Source organism: Miniopterus schreibersii (assembly GCF_964146895.1).
Source record: "Miniopterus schreibersii genome assembly, chromosome: 7".
NCBI lineage: Eukaryota > Metazoa > Chordata > Mammalia > Chiroptera > Miniopteridae > Miniopterus > Miniopterus schreibersii.
In genome coordinates this window covers 47,990,703-48,003,837 of record NC_138108.1, presented here as the reverse complement: position 1 = coordinate 48,003,837, position 13,135 = coordinate 47,990,703, and positions in this window count along the sequence as shown.

Genomic DNA, 13,135 nt, shown 5'->3' with positions numbered 1-13,135 from the left:
CCTATTTTTCATTCTATGAATGTGGCTTTTAAAAATTAAAAAGTCACACATCCTTTTTGTAACAAAATCAATCAGTATAGACTTGTGTAAAATACACATGAAAGCTCCTTGCACTTCCCCTAATCCCAAACCACTTCCTAGTTGTAATTATTACGAAGTTTCATAATGGAATGGTGTTCATGTTTCTAGACTGTTTTCTCTGCATATAAACCTATGCACATTCACACTCACACTCACATATGTTCTTCAACTTGGATTTTTAAATTATTGCATTGCGTGTGGCACAAATGAACACTATTATTAAGTGAATGAATTGTTAAGAAAGTAAATGAATAAATGTATAACTGTATAAATAGATAAATATATCATGAGATCCTTGAATATTTTTAAAATACAGCTACTGTGTTGGAAAACTTACTTTCTTCTTTTTTTTTATTACAGTGATTAAGTAAAATGCCTTTTGAAACCCTTATAAAAATATTTAATACCCACATATGTATTAGTTCAGACATATAGGTGACAACTGATAATTTGTATTATTTTTTGTTTTCCAAAAGATTGCTGTTAGATGTTTTGTACTTAATATGTATAAACTATTCAAGGGAATTCAAAATGTAAATGAAAAAATACAGCAGTGTTAAGAGGTACAGATAATGATTTCATTAAATCTTGTTAGCATTTTAAACATGTAATTTACTGCCTCTTTCTAAATAGACCATTCTGACATCATATGATTTTGAATATAGATCCAGTGTATTCTACTGCAGTATTTTCTGTAGAGAAACATGGAAAAATGTGGAGTCTGATACTGTGGGGTTTTTTTTTTTGCCATTTATGAACAAATTACATCCATTTGCCTTCTAACATATGGGTAATATGTCTTCAGGATTTATCCTATATATATGAAAACATTAATTTTGAAATTGTAAGCTTCTTTAAGTGCCTGTGAATTCATAATGCTCAGGGTGCCTTGCAACCAAATATATATTCAGTTCCCAGCATTATTGGTGTTTCCAATTTCAATAACTATAATATTATATCACCTTTGGACTTTTATGGCATCTTTCATCCGTGGATCTTAAAGGGCTTTACAAACATTAATTCACACAACATTCTTGTGAGGTACAGAAATATCATTAACCCCATATTACAGATGAGGAAACAAGCACAGAAAGGTTAATAATATGTGCACCACTTTCTGCTTGTTCAGTGCCTTTGATTCGGGGACGTCTAAGTACAGTGGAAACTTCACGATGCTGGTATAGGAAGACAGAACCAATACAGACTTCTAGATTAACTTATGGTAGACTTTTACCAGATAGCATGTAGCTTGAGAAATTGCCCTCATAATATAGATTAGCAATGTAATATTGAGTTATACTCGAATAGTTTTCAATTATAATTGGGAGTCATGAATTCAGATTTATCCTTAACTTTCTCTGTAGTTTGAAGGTGTGATTAGATAATTATGTAACGTGGGCAACACACTATAAATTTGTGTATTTTATCAAAAAAATAACACCTCAAAGTTAATTGACACAGATGATACCAGGTTTGTTGCTCTGTGTTTTTTAGGCATTAATGGTTAGTAATTTATAATAAAAACAGTAAATTAATAATTTGTTTCATCATATATTTTTATATTGTTCATTTCCTTTATTTTTTTCATGTCTAAACCAGTTTTAACATCTTTACTTCCTACTATGTAAAGCTCAGTCCTCAATATTTACATATTTGCATTAAAAACAAGGTTCTTGACCTGAGTAACCCATAGCCAGTTTTCTTTCTTTCTAAAAACATCAGCTCTCAGGTTTTTAGTAGATCTTCATATAACTTTCTCTTTCTTTTTTCACTACTGGACGTTACTAAGGGATCTTTTAGTATTCCTGTTCCTTGCTTTCCACCACCTTTTTATAAAGATTGTTTATAGCTTTTGTGTCCTGAAGGGTTCAAGGTATGGTGCTGAGCACTGGGAATAAAGTGGTTTACAACACAAATTGACTTAAAGGAGTTTATAATCTGGAAGTGGAGGCAGACATTAAGGAATAAATTATAATTGTATTAATTACATGACCATGCAAAATTTCTGTGGAAAAAGATATCTTTAAGTGGTTAACCCATAGGCTTGCAACACAATCTTCACTTAAAAGAGAACTGGAATTATGAGTTTATTGTAGCAGTGATTTAAGGGAAAAGAAGTACCTAAATTACTTGATTATTGTTGACACATCCTGAAACATGGGATCCTTGAAATAGAGACTAGCTGGGTTGGGAACCTCTGCTTATTTATACAGGGCAGACTCTATCTAGTAGCTTGCGATATCTCAGAAGTGCTTAAAATAGGCCTGTAAAGAAGCTAGCTAGGATAGTTGCACCAAAATATAGATAACTGGTATGTCAGAAAGAGAGCTGATAGAAGAAAAAAATTTTTTTTTCTTTTAAAATGCATGCATACTCACATATATATCTCCCTGCCAGCACAGTTGCTGCTGCTTAGGTTTGCACACCCCCTTGCCTCATCAGTGCTTTTTGGGAGTGTCCTCTCTAAACCCCCATCTCATTTGTTCCTCCTTCAGTCCGATCTAGCACTGAGGAATGGTGCTAAAAGATCTTGGCCATTTTTTTTCTTTCTTTTTATGTCTTTATTGATTTCAGAGAGAGGAAGGGAGAGGGAGAGGGAGGGAGAGAGAGAGAGAAACATCAGTGATGAGAGAGTCATGGATCGGCTGCTTCCTGCATGCCCCTCACTGGAGATCGAGCCCGCAACCTGGGCATGTCCCCTGATCGGAAATTGAACCACGATCTCCTGCATCCTAGGTCCATTCTCAACCTCCGAGCCACTCCGGCCAGGCCTTTTTTTCTTCTTAATATTGGATTACTTTCATCCTTGAAGGGGTAAGGATTGACACTGAAGAAGCAAAGAATCTTCTAAAGTTGTGGTTGTGGGAACCAAAACAGTTTTGCCTCAAGTCAGCACACTTTACTTCAGTGGTGCTTGAGTACTTGGGGTGATATGTAGGTACATATTTGTACCAACATTGCTCACATATATTTCACTGAGAGGTGGCAAGAACATCTCCCAACATATTAAGTGGAAAGCTATATTTGTTTTTAAGGACAGCTCTTTGATATTGGCCTGATGCCATCAGTAGACTGAGCTGTTTTGAATGTGATAAAGTTAAGCCTTGCTCTCCCTTATGGGAATTTTATAAACATGTTAAGTAGGCAAAATAAAGAGAGACTGATGAATAGGACTAAAGTCATGCAACCAGAGAGGGGTGGGAAAGAATCAGATGTAGTTTGTGTTGCTATGTTCTGTACAAATGAAACTCAGTCCAAAAACATGGTCAAACACGTAGACTTTAAAACCAGACAGTGTTGGGTTCAAACCCCACTGTAGCTACTCAGACATATGTATCCTGGAAAGTTATTTAAACTCTGAGCTTCATTTTCTTCATGTTTAAAATAAGGTTAATATTATCCACTTTATATGATTATTTGGAGGCATAAACTGGTTATAATATTATCAATAGCATCTGAGGAAGTTATTTACCATATTTTATTTATATGAAAAATATATAGTAGGGATATAAAAATAAGTTTCATTCTTCTGGTCGCATACAGACACTAAAATGAATGAAATAAATTCTAATTTGTAATCCCTAATCCAACTCACCAGCATAAAATGAATGAGTGGGGCCCAAATAATATTTTCTCTCCGATATTTATTACCCATATGTTAGAGCAGGAGATGTTTGCAACTGACTCAGATTATTTATTGATGCAGTCTAGTGAATCCTGATATTTCATATTGGAATCATCTTATGTTTTAGTTTTCATCAAATATAAGTTACTTGCCCAAGGTCACACAACTGTCAGTGATAAAAAACAGAAGAGAGTATAGGTCTTATGACTTCTAATCTAGGGCCTTACCTACAGGGTCACACAGCTTTTGAACACATTTAACAGGCTTATCATTCCGTAAGCTTGAGAAAAACCTCATTAATATCATTAGAACATTCCAGCTCTGCTTTTCCATATTCATTTATGTACACTGATCAGCTCATTCTTTTCAAATGCCAGGGATGTGTTGCTCAGTAGAGGAACTTCAGTACCCAGCAGTCTTTAATGTAAAAGGCAAACCTTTCCACTAATGAGCAGTTTGTCTAGTGTTCTTAACCTTATCAGCAGCTCCTCAAGCGATAAAGGCTTAACTATTATACACCAAAAGGTGTTGATAATTCTCAATCTTCATGCTGAAAATGGCTCTTTTGTCACTTCTTAGAGTCTCCTGTTAAACTTAGCGCACAGCTTACAAATTACCGTGCCTGTTCTGCAAAGTAGTCAGCTGGAAGTATTGGTGGGCAGGCAGCAGGTGGAGCCTCCTCCTGTCAAGACAAGAATGATACCTGCTGCTTAATAGAAAAAGAACCATCTGCAGTTTAATGATGTAGACCTGTCCCAGGAAATGGACTGCGTTTAAAGACAAGGTAGAGCGAATAACTTTTTTTTTTTTCTTTAAACAGGGAAAATGAGATTCAGTATTAAAGAACATACAAATAGAATTGAAGGCTGGAGGTTTTATCAACTTGAATATTAGTGCGTAGTGGCTAGAATTATTTTATTCCTTTTCTATTGGGATTCCTTAACCCACGGCTTATTGGGTCTTTTTTTTGCCAGCTTCTGGAATTGAAGAATGCAGGACAACATTGTCTCCATGTTGCTGCAAGAGAAACAATAAAAGCTTGATCAGCTGAATGCTTAAATATAGCTGAATGTTTGATGAGATGAAGATGTAATTTTGTCTATGTTCCCCAAGGATCTGGATTAAATATGACTACAGGGCCTAATCAAATAGCTAGTCACTGAACAACAGTCCCAACTGCATTTTTCATTCTAGGCATGCCTTCCTTCCCCCCCTCCTCCAAGTACATTACTTATTCACTGGTTTGTCAGCAGTGTGCATTATTAGCGCTTGAGAGATAAAACTTTAAGTGTTGCTCCCAATTAGCACAACAGTGACCACGCACCATGCTCTGTGCTTAATGCCTGCTCTCAGAGAGGAGCTGGTTTTGAAGGTCTGAGGTGGAGGCGAAAAAAAATGAAACAGCTTAAGCATTCATTTTGAGTGGAGAGACAGCTCCTATTAACATTTAACAGCATTTGTGCAACTTGGTGCGGAGGTTATGATGCAAATGAGGAGGAATTAAAAGTGGCCAGGGGTTTGTCATTGATGGATTGCAGTCTGGCGGTGTTCACACTTCTGCCGTGTCCATCAGAAGCGATTACTGTGTAATTAAACCTTATTTCTCTACTCTTCAGTGCATAATTACTTTGTGAATGTAACCATCATCTAAAAAAGCTACCAAAATGCTTTAGCATTTAGTCTAGCAGTCATTTCCCTAGCTTGTGTCAGATATAACCATCAGACAGTGCAAAAGAACTGTCACTTTTAATAAGAGGCAAAAAATTAAATGAAACAGTATGCTTATTACAGGAAAATTAGGCGTTCAAGTGGTAGAGTCCTTTTCTGCTATTTGCATAATTTATTCTTTTTTGTCCCTCACACCAGAAGCTTCAGGCAATTTTCTTCACATTTAAATAGATCGCACATTTAAGGCTACTTAAGGAAAATTATCACTTTGCATATTTTAATTGTTGTAAAGAAAGTGAATAGAAGAGGTCTGCAGCTTGGACTCTTGAGTCGGTCAGATGCTCAACTGTCTGATTCTAGAGCTCCCCACTGCTGCACTAGAGATAACCCTACAGTTCACAGACATCCACTTGCATTTCATCAGCATGCAAATGCAGCTCCAAGCACTACAATAAGTGGATCTTTGATATTTACAAACTAGCCACTAATAACTAAAATGTAATTTGTTTGACATAACTTTAAATTTTCTTATCGCTGTGCCTTTTTTTTTTTCTTTTTAAAGGAAAAACCTGATAAGTCCTGTAGGTTTAGAAAAGTAAAGGACAGTCCACTTAAGCTAGATAATGTTCTACAGGTTCTAGAAATACAATTTGCAGCAAAATCATGTCAGTTCCTCTATGGTAAGACAGTCAACATTTTGAGTTCTTTGTTTAATTTAGACTTACCTTTAATCAAATGAAAAATTACAATAAAAACTTTTTCTCCCATAAGAGTTCTATCAAGTCAGTAGTGTTTCAAATGAATGATTCAGTTACCAAGGGAAGGGTGTAATGCCTCAGTATGTTTGTGTTGTAATTCAAAAAAAATGAGATCATCAGCACAGGGCATTGGAGAGCAAAAGCTATAAATAGGCCGATGCCTTTACAAACTGTTAATTATGAAACTTAAAAGAGGATTCCAATGAAAACTTTGATCAAAACATACTTGGCTTATTTATTGTACTTAAGTGGGTTAAAGAAAATCTCAGTGGTATAATTTGCTTAGGTTTCATTACCAATTAAAAAAAATTTCAAAGAGACAGAAAACTGAAGTCTTCATTTTGACAAGACAGCAACGCTTTAAAGTATATTAAGATGTGAATTTGATTAACTCAGCAACACTTTTGTTTAATTATAAACAATTATATGTTCCCTTTGGCTACTGGTCATTTTCATTTACAATGTCATTGTCCCCCTTAAGTGCAAATTCTAAACACTAATGAATGTCTGAGGGACTACAGTTGGCACACATTTGTAGACACTAAGCAAACATTTGTCTTTGAAAGTAACTGAAGTAAGTTTTAGTTTATAAAACCTATCAGTGTATGGCAAAGTAATATAAAACAGGACATTATAGAGACTGACAAAAGTTTAGTGTAAGATAGGGACTTGCAATTTAAAAAGGATCCTACCACCGTTTTGACCTGTTGTGACTTTTAGTACAATCTTTATTCTTTGAACTTTGAAATATACTACAGTATTATTTTTAAAAATTACGAAAGGTTTCTTTGTTATACTACCTTCAGAACAATGTTTTCCAAATGTTTTTTTTAATCCTCACTTGAGGCTATTTCTCCCATTGCTTTTTCAGAGTGGAAGAGGGAGGGGAAAGAGGTTGGGGAGAGAGGAGGGAAGGAGAGGGAGAGGGAAGAGAGAAAGAGAGACCCGCTATGAGAGAGACACATTGATTGGTTGCCTCCTGCATGCACCCTGACCAGGGCAGGGGTGGAACCTGCAACCAAGGTACCTGCCCTTGACTGGTACGAAACCTGAGACCCTTCATTTCGAGGGCCAAAGCTCTAACCACTGAACCAAACCAGTTAGGGTCCAATTGTATTATTTTGCTTATTATATTTAGTGAAGGAAAATTAAGTAACTGTTGGAAAAAAGTAGAAAATTTTGTAAATATCTTCACTATTTTCCAGAGGTAATGTGCAACTCAAGTCTTTCATATCTGATTCCAGCGTAGTTAGTAGAAATAAAAAAAGTTATTTCTGGCAGCATTCTTTGCATCACTGATAACTTCGTTGAATCACTTGACTCAAAATTTTCCATTTTGATTTTCCCCTTTCCTCATTTTTTGCAGGTGAGCATTAACTGTGTTCTTTAACACATATTTAAAAGAATTACACAGATTCTCTGACTCCACTCACCACCTCTCACCGCTGCAAAAATGACAATAGCTGAAAACAAGTGGCCTCTCACATAGCTGAACGTAACAGAGAATCAAGTGCAGTGATGCACATTTCTGAACATAGTGCTATATCTTGTGTTTACCTTTTAATATAGAATTGCTTTTGTGATTGGAAATTAGAGAATATCTCTATTTCACATGAGATTTCTAAGAAATTTCTTGAAGGCAGACATAAAGTACCTCCTTATAATACAACTTACATTTTTAATAGTACTTCATAATGAAGGAGGGCATGATGATAGTTGAAGATGAGGGGGAAATTTGAAAGTATATTTCTTCTAAGCAGTTTTAAAAGGTTCATTTATCTTCATAATATCCTTTTTAAAAGTTTGCTTCCTTCTAGAAACGAGATGATAATAATGTGCTAACTCATGGGTAGTACTGGGAATAATTGTAAGTGGAGTTGGCACTACCCTGCATGGTATACCCAGTAAATGAAGAAGGTTATCACTAAATCACACAATTATAAAAATCTGACTAAGAGTATCAGTCTGGTAGATCAAAACTGAAGTCCAGAAAATTCTGGCACCCAAGATAGTATGTTACTCTTGTTTTTTTAAGGACACTATCATAGTTTCTAAACAATGCCTTACAGTTGTCTGTGTTTAATCACTGTGACACATATATATTAAGTCAATTGAGCTTTAGGTAATATATATAACAGTGAAGAACATGACCTTATGAATCAATAGAACTGAGTTAAAATTCTCCATTTACTATCTGTTTCACTACTAAATTTGCTAATATTCAGTTTTCCCCTCTGTATTTACTTCACAGGGCTGTTGACAAGATACGACGAGATAAATAAAGCACTTAGCACTGTGCCAAGTCTATAGTAAATGTCTGGAAATGATAGCTGTTCTCATTACTATGCTCTCATATATTCATCTTTCTGTATACATATCTGTGATGATGTAGAATTTACATTTTGCCTCATTATTTGTCCTTAATAAGAATACTTTGAGTTGTGAAAGTCATAATTTTTTAAAATAATGTATAACTCAACTTCATTACTTATGCATATATTTATAGTAGAGAAATTTTATTTTTTTATTTTTTATTTTTTAAAAATATATCTTTATTGATTTCAGAGAGAGGAAAGGAGAGGGAGAGAGAGAGAGAAACATCAATGATGAGAGAGTCATTGATCGAGCCCACAACCCAGGCATGTGCCCTGACCTGGAATTGAACCCCGATCTCCTGGATCCTAGGTCGATGCTCAACTGCTGAGCCATGCCTGGCTGGGCAATATAGTAGAGAAATTTTAAAATATCTACTAATGTGTCTTATTTAGTATACTCTATATTTTCAAATACAAAACTTATTTCATTAGACTCAGGTAATATTTTATCTTAGCATTATGAGATATTATTGTAGAAACAGTATTACCTACTTATTTTTATTTCCACTTGTTTGTTAATTTTTATTTCACTTTTTTCCTAAAAATTACTAGCCTTTCATTCATTGAGACCAGGTGACCATAAACATAGTAACCTTAAAAATTTGGATCTCCAAATGAAGACATTTATTAGATTTGCCATTCCAAAAACATAACAACTGTCACTGACATATAACAACTCTTTTGTAGTCTATACAATACAGAGAATAACTTAGAAGATTCTTCATCTTAACTGAACTTACCAAGGCATTTGAAAAGAGTATTTAATTATACCTCCTAACCCATTTTTACCTCCTCAGTGTTGTCCACTGTCACAATAAGTAGTTCCATTTTCATTGTTGTTCTGAAGATAAAGCATATTTTTATTAGTTTGATTTTAGGGAAAATAAAGATATTGGATCAATTTTATGGTAAATAAATATAAAACACCATTTATTCTGTTTTTTCTGATCTTCCCCACTTTCTACATTTCCCAGGTAGAGTATAAATAAAATATAAAGTGGCAAGGATATGATGACTCCACCTCCCGGAATTGGTATCAGTGACACACATATTGGGTCAGTTGTAATTTTAGACAGTATGGAGTTAACTCATCCAATATATTTCTAACTAACTGTGTAAATCCTATCCTTTAGGAGTCTCTTATCTGATCATCCAATCTTACCGGAAAGGGAATCATGTTTTCTAAAAATAAAAGAAATGGTACAGATACAGATCATCCAGCTTTACAAACCACATAGAGAACAGATCATTGAAACTGTTCAGCTTTGGTCAGGAAAGTCACCAGCACTAGGTGCTAATGTAAATGTCATTGTCAGGAAGAAGTTCAACAATCTTTCAATTTCAGTGGTTTGGAAAGATAATTTTGTCATTTTGGCCATTGACTTGAGTGTCATTTAAAATTGAAACTTAACTACAATAGTAAGGTATTGGTTTATTAATGATCCAGGCTCAATTTTTTAATTAAGACTTTAGTTTTAAAGAGTATTTTAAGGTTCATAGCAAAATTGAAAAGAGAATACCATTTTCATATATCCAGGCTCAATTTTAAATCAGACATTTGAGTTGGTAAAAATGACTTTCTAAGGCTCATGGTAACTGCCCTTTTAATGATGTATGTGTCTTTATTACTATTTACAGAACGGTGCAGAAGAAGTGCATTAAATTAAACTGAGTGAATATTTGGTTACTTAATATGATTTGTATTTAGATGAAGTCTTAAACCTTTCTCTTGGCAGTATTATAATAATTTGACTAAGCATCAGGTGATATGATATAATAAGGTATTTTAATATAATGTGAATGTAAATATTATCATTATGACAACTTACTAGATGTGCTATATTTTAATAATGTGCAAAAATGTTCACTAAAAATTGATTGAAATTGAAAGAATGAGGGTAGCCCGGCCAGGCGTGGCTCAGCAGTTGAGCGTCTACCTAGGATCCAGGCGATTGGGGTTCGATTCTCTGTCAGGACACATGCTCGGGCTGCGGGCTCGATCCCCTGTCGGGGGCGTGCAGGAGGCAGCCAATCAATGACTCTCTCATCATTGATGTTTCTGTCTCTCTCTCTCCCCCTCTCCTTTCCTCTCTCTGAAATCAATAAAGATATATTTTAAAAAAAAAAAAGGGTAAAAATGATGCATCACCTTTTATCACATCAGTGATTTTATTCATTTTAATGACACCAACATTTATTAAAATTCATGTTTCAAAGTGAGTTGCACAGCATTTAGTGGCAAAGTTGATTGGAGTCCAAACCTTTCTGCTTAAGTAATTGTTGTAGGCTAACAACGATTTAAAAGTAATTTAACTGATGTTTACAGTACAGCTTCCCTTCTTTTAATTTCTAGGTGCTAGTTAAATCACTTTTAGCTCACTTTGAGAAGGACCAAGATGACTCAGCCTCAGGTGTTTTCTTGAATTTCCCATAGAACTGGAGATCTGTTGGGATAAAAGTTTTCTACCCTTGGCCAGTGGTCCTTAAACAACGTTTTGGGCCTGTCTGTAAGCTTAATTAAAACTGTAAATAGAGACCTACTCTGTTTACTGAATCAGAATCTCTGGGGCTGAGGTCCAAGAAACTTTGTTTCAACAGCCTCCCCACGTAATCTTTAAGCATGTTAAAGTTGGAAAACCACTGACCAAGGCCAAGGAGACTGACAAAAAGGAGGTTAATGGTATCTAGATGGGGCTGAAGAGTGAGGAGCACATTGTTACCTTCCACAATCTTCAGTTAGTAGCAAACACCCATTTGCTCCATACTCTCCCATTTGCTCCATACACCCATTTGCTCCATACTCGTATTCTTAGAGAGTTCTCTAGCATCATAGTGATAGTGTAAAGGGGAACATAAAATGTGTTATGTACATTTGAGTGAGGTCAGGAATGGTAACAAGTAGATGTGAAGAGAGACAAAAAACATGTCTTGTAAATGTGTTGGGGCAGATATAGTATGAGTTGATTATTTAATTCTTGGGTAATTTTAAAATATAATTTAATAGCATTAACTTGAAAATAATATAGTATAAGGATTAAACTGTTTTGTAAAATCATATTAATATGGTGAGACAAACATGAGTTTTTTAAACTTGTTTTGAGAGTATTTGATAAAATTACAAGCATTTTGATTAATATATGTACTGTTTTTCATTATGTCCAAATGATATGGAATATTTATTTTTCTTTGTGCTGAAGCTAATAGCAGTCATTGTGTAACAAGAGGAAGCACTTTGTTCACATATTAAACAAGGCAAAGCAGACAATAGGAACACAGAGACAAAAATAGATGTTGCACCACCCTTTTAAACACTCCTACAATAGGCTTAGCAAATTGTAAATTACTGCCACTTAATCCAAAATCATTCCTTTGGCTTCTTTCTAAATTTCAGAATAATGAATTAATCCAAAATCAAGGTTTCCTTGTGCTTTTACATTTGATATAGCCTCATATTACTTACTAATGTTGTGATCTAAAACAGTTCTCTTGGAACTAAAGATTACATTTGTGGTCTTTTGTAGGTATCTTTAAAAGAACTATTGAGTTTGTCCTATTTCTGATTTAAAGTACAAAGTGCCTGTGCACCACTTTTTGGATGCAATGTAAACTAAATTCCTAGTTGTCAGATTCCATGTTTCTAAAATGTGGTGGGCAGAGATGGAATCAGAGGATCTGCTTATATAAACAATATGTTTAGGTTTTGATTTTTATTTTAAAGCATAACATCACAAAGAAGTAAATTTCATGCAACTTTGGTAGAGTAAAAACATCAGTGGAGATAGCAAATGGAGAAAAGGTTAAACCGTATTTCCTTTCCTTGTAAATATTTGAAAGCAGTTAATTTTATATGTTCGGAATAGTTGCCCTATATCCACAATAAAAACATGTCAGTATTTTATGTGAATTCCTTAGAGTTAAAATATACAGGCTGTGTTCCTGGCCTGAGGGGCCAGGAATTCCAAACACTAAGGATGCTAGACATTTTACCTTCAGTTTGGGGTTTATGAAAAGGAAATGTTGAAGTCTCCCGAAGTGACTAGAGAAATGCCAATTTCCTTACATCATAACTCCATGAAAAGAAACAACACATGCACCTGCATACATGTGCACATGCACACACATACTACATAGAAATCCTCAATTCCTAGATACATGCTTTTAGGTTCTTGTAAATATCAAACTAAAACTACCTTTCTGTATGCAGAAATTTATCACTGTTATTTCAGGTTAAAATTTAAAGATACTTAAAAACAAAATCAAAGAGTAGGTTACTATCATGACAGGCTGGGGCACTTTTGAATCATAGATGTCACTCACTTTCGTCCTGAAAACGTGGTCTACACCCCTACCCAGCATTTTTCCTATGCAAATGACTGCAGATTGAAACACTCATCAATAGGTGCTATAGTCTGCAAATAGTTTCCTTGTCGGCTTGGCAACTGTGACTCATGCTGTCCACAAGTGAAAAGAAAACCGCAGTCAGCAGCTATTCAGCAGCAAATCATTAATTAATTACATTTTAATGAACCTTAAGCGGCTACTGCGGGAGCCTTCAGAAGTTTATCAAAAATGAAGAATTGCCTTGTGTAAATCTTAAGCTGACTGAAAAAATTCAGAGGGCCTGAGGG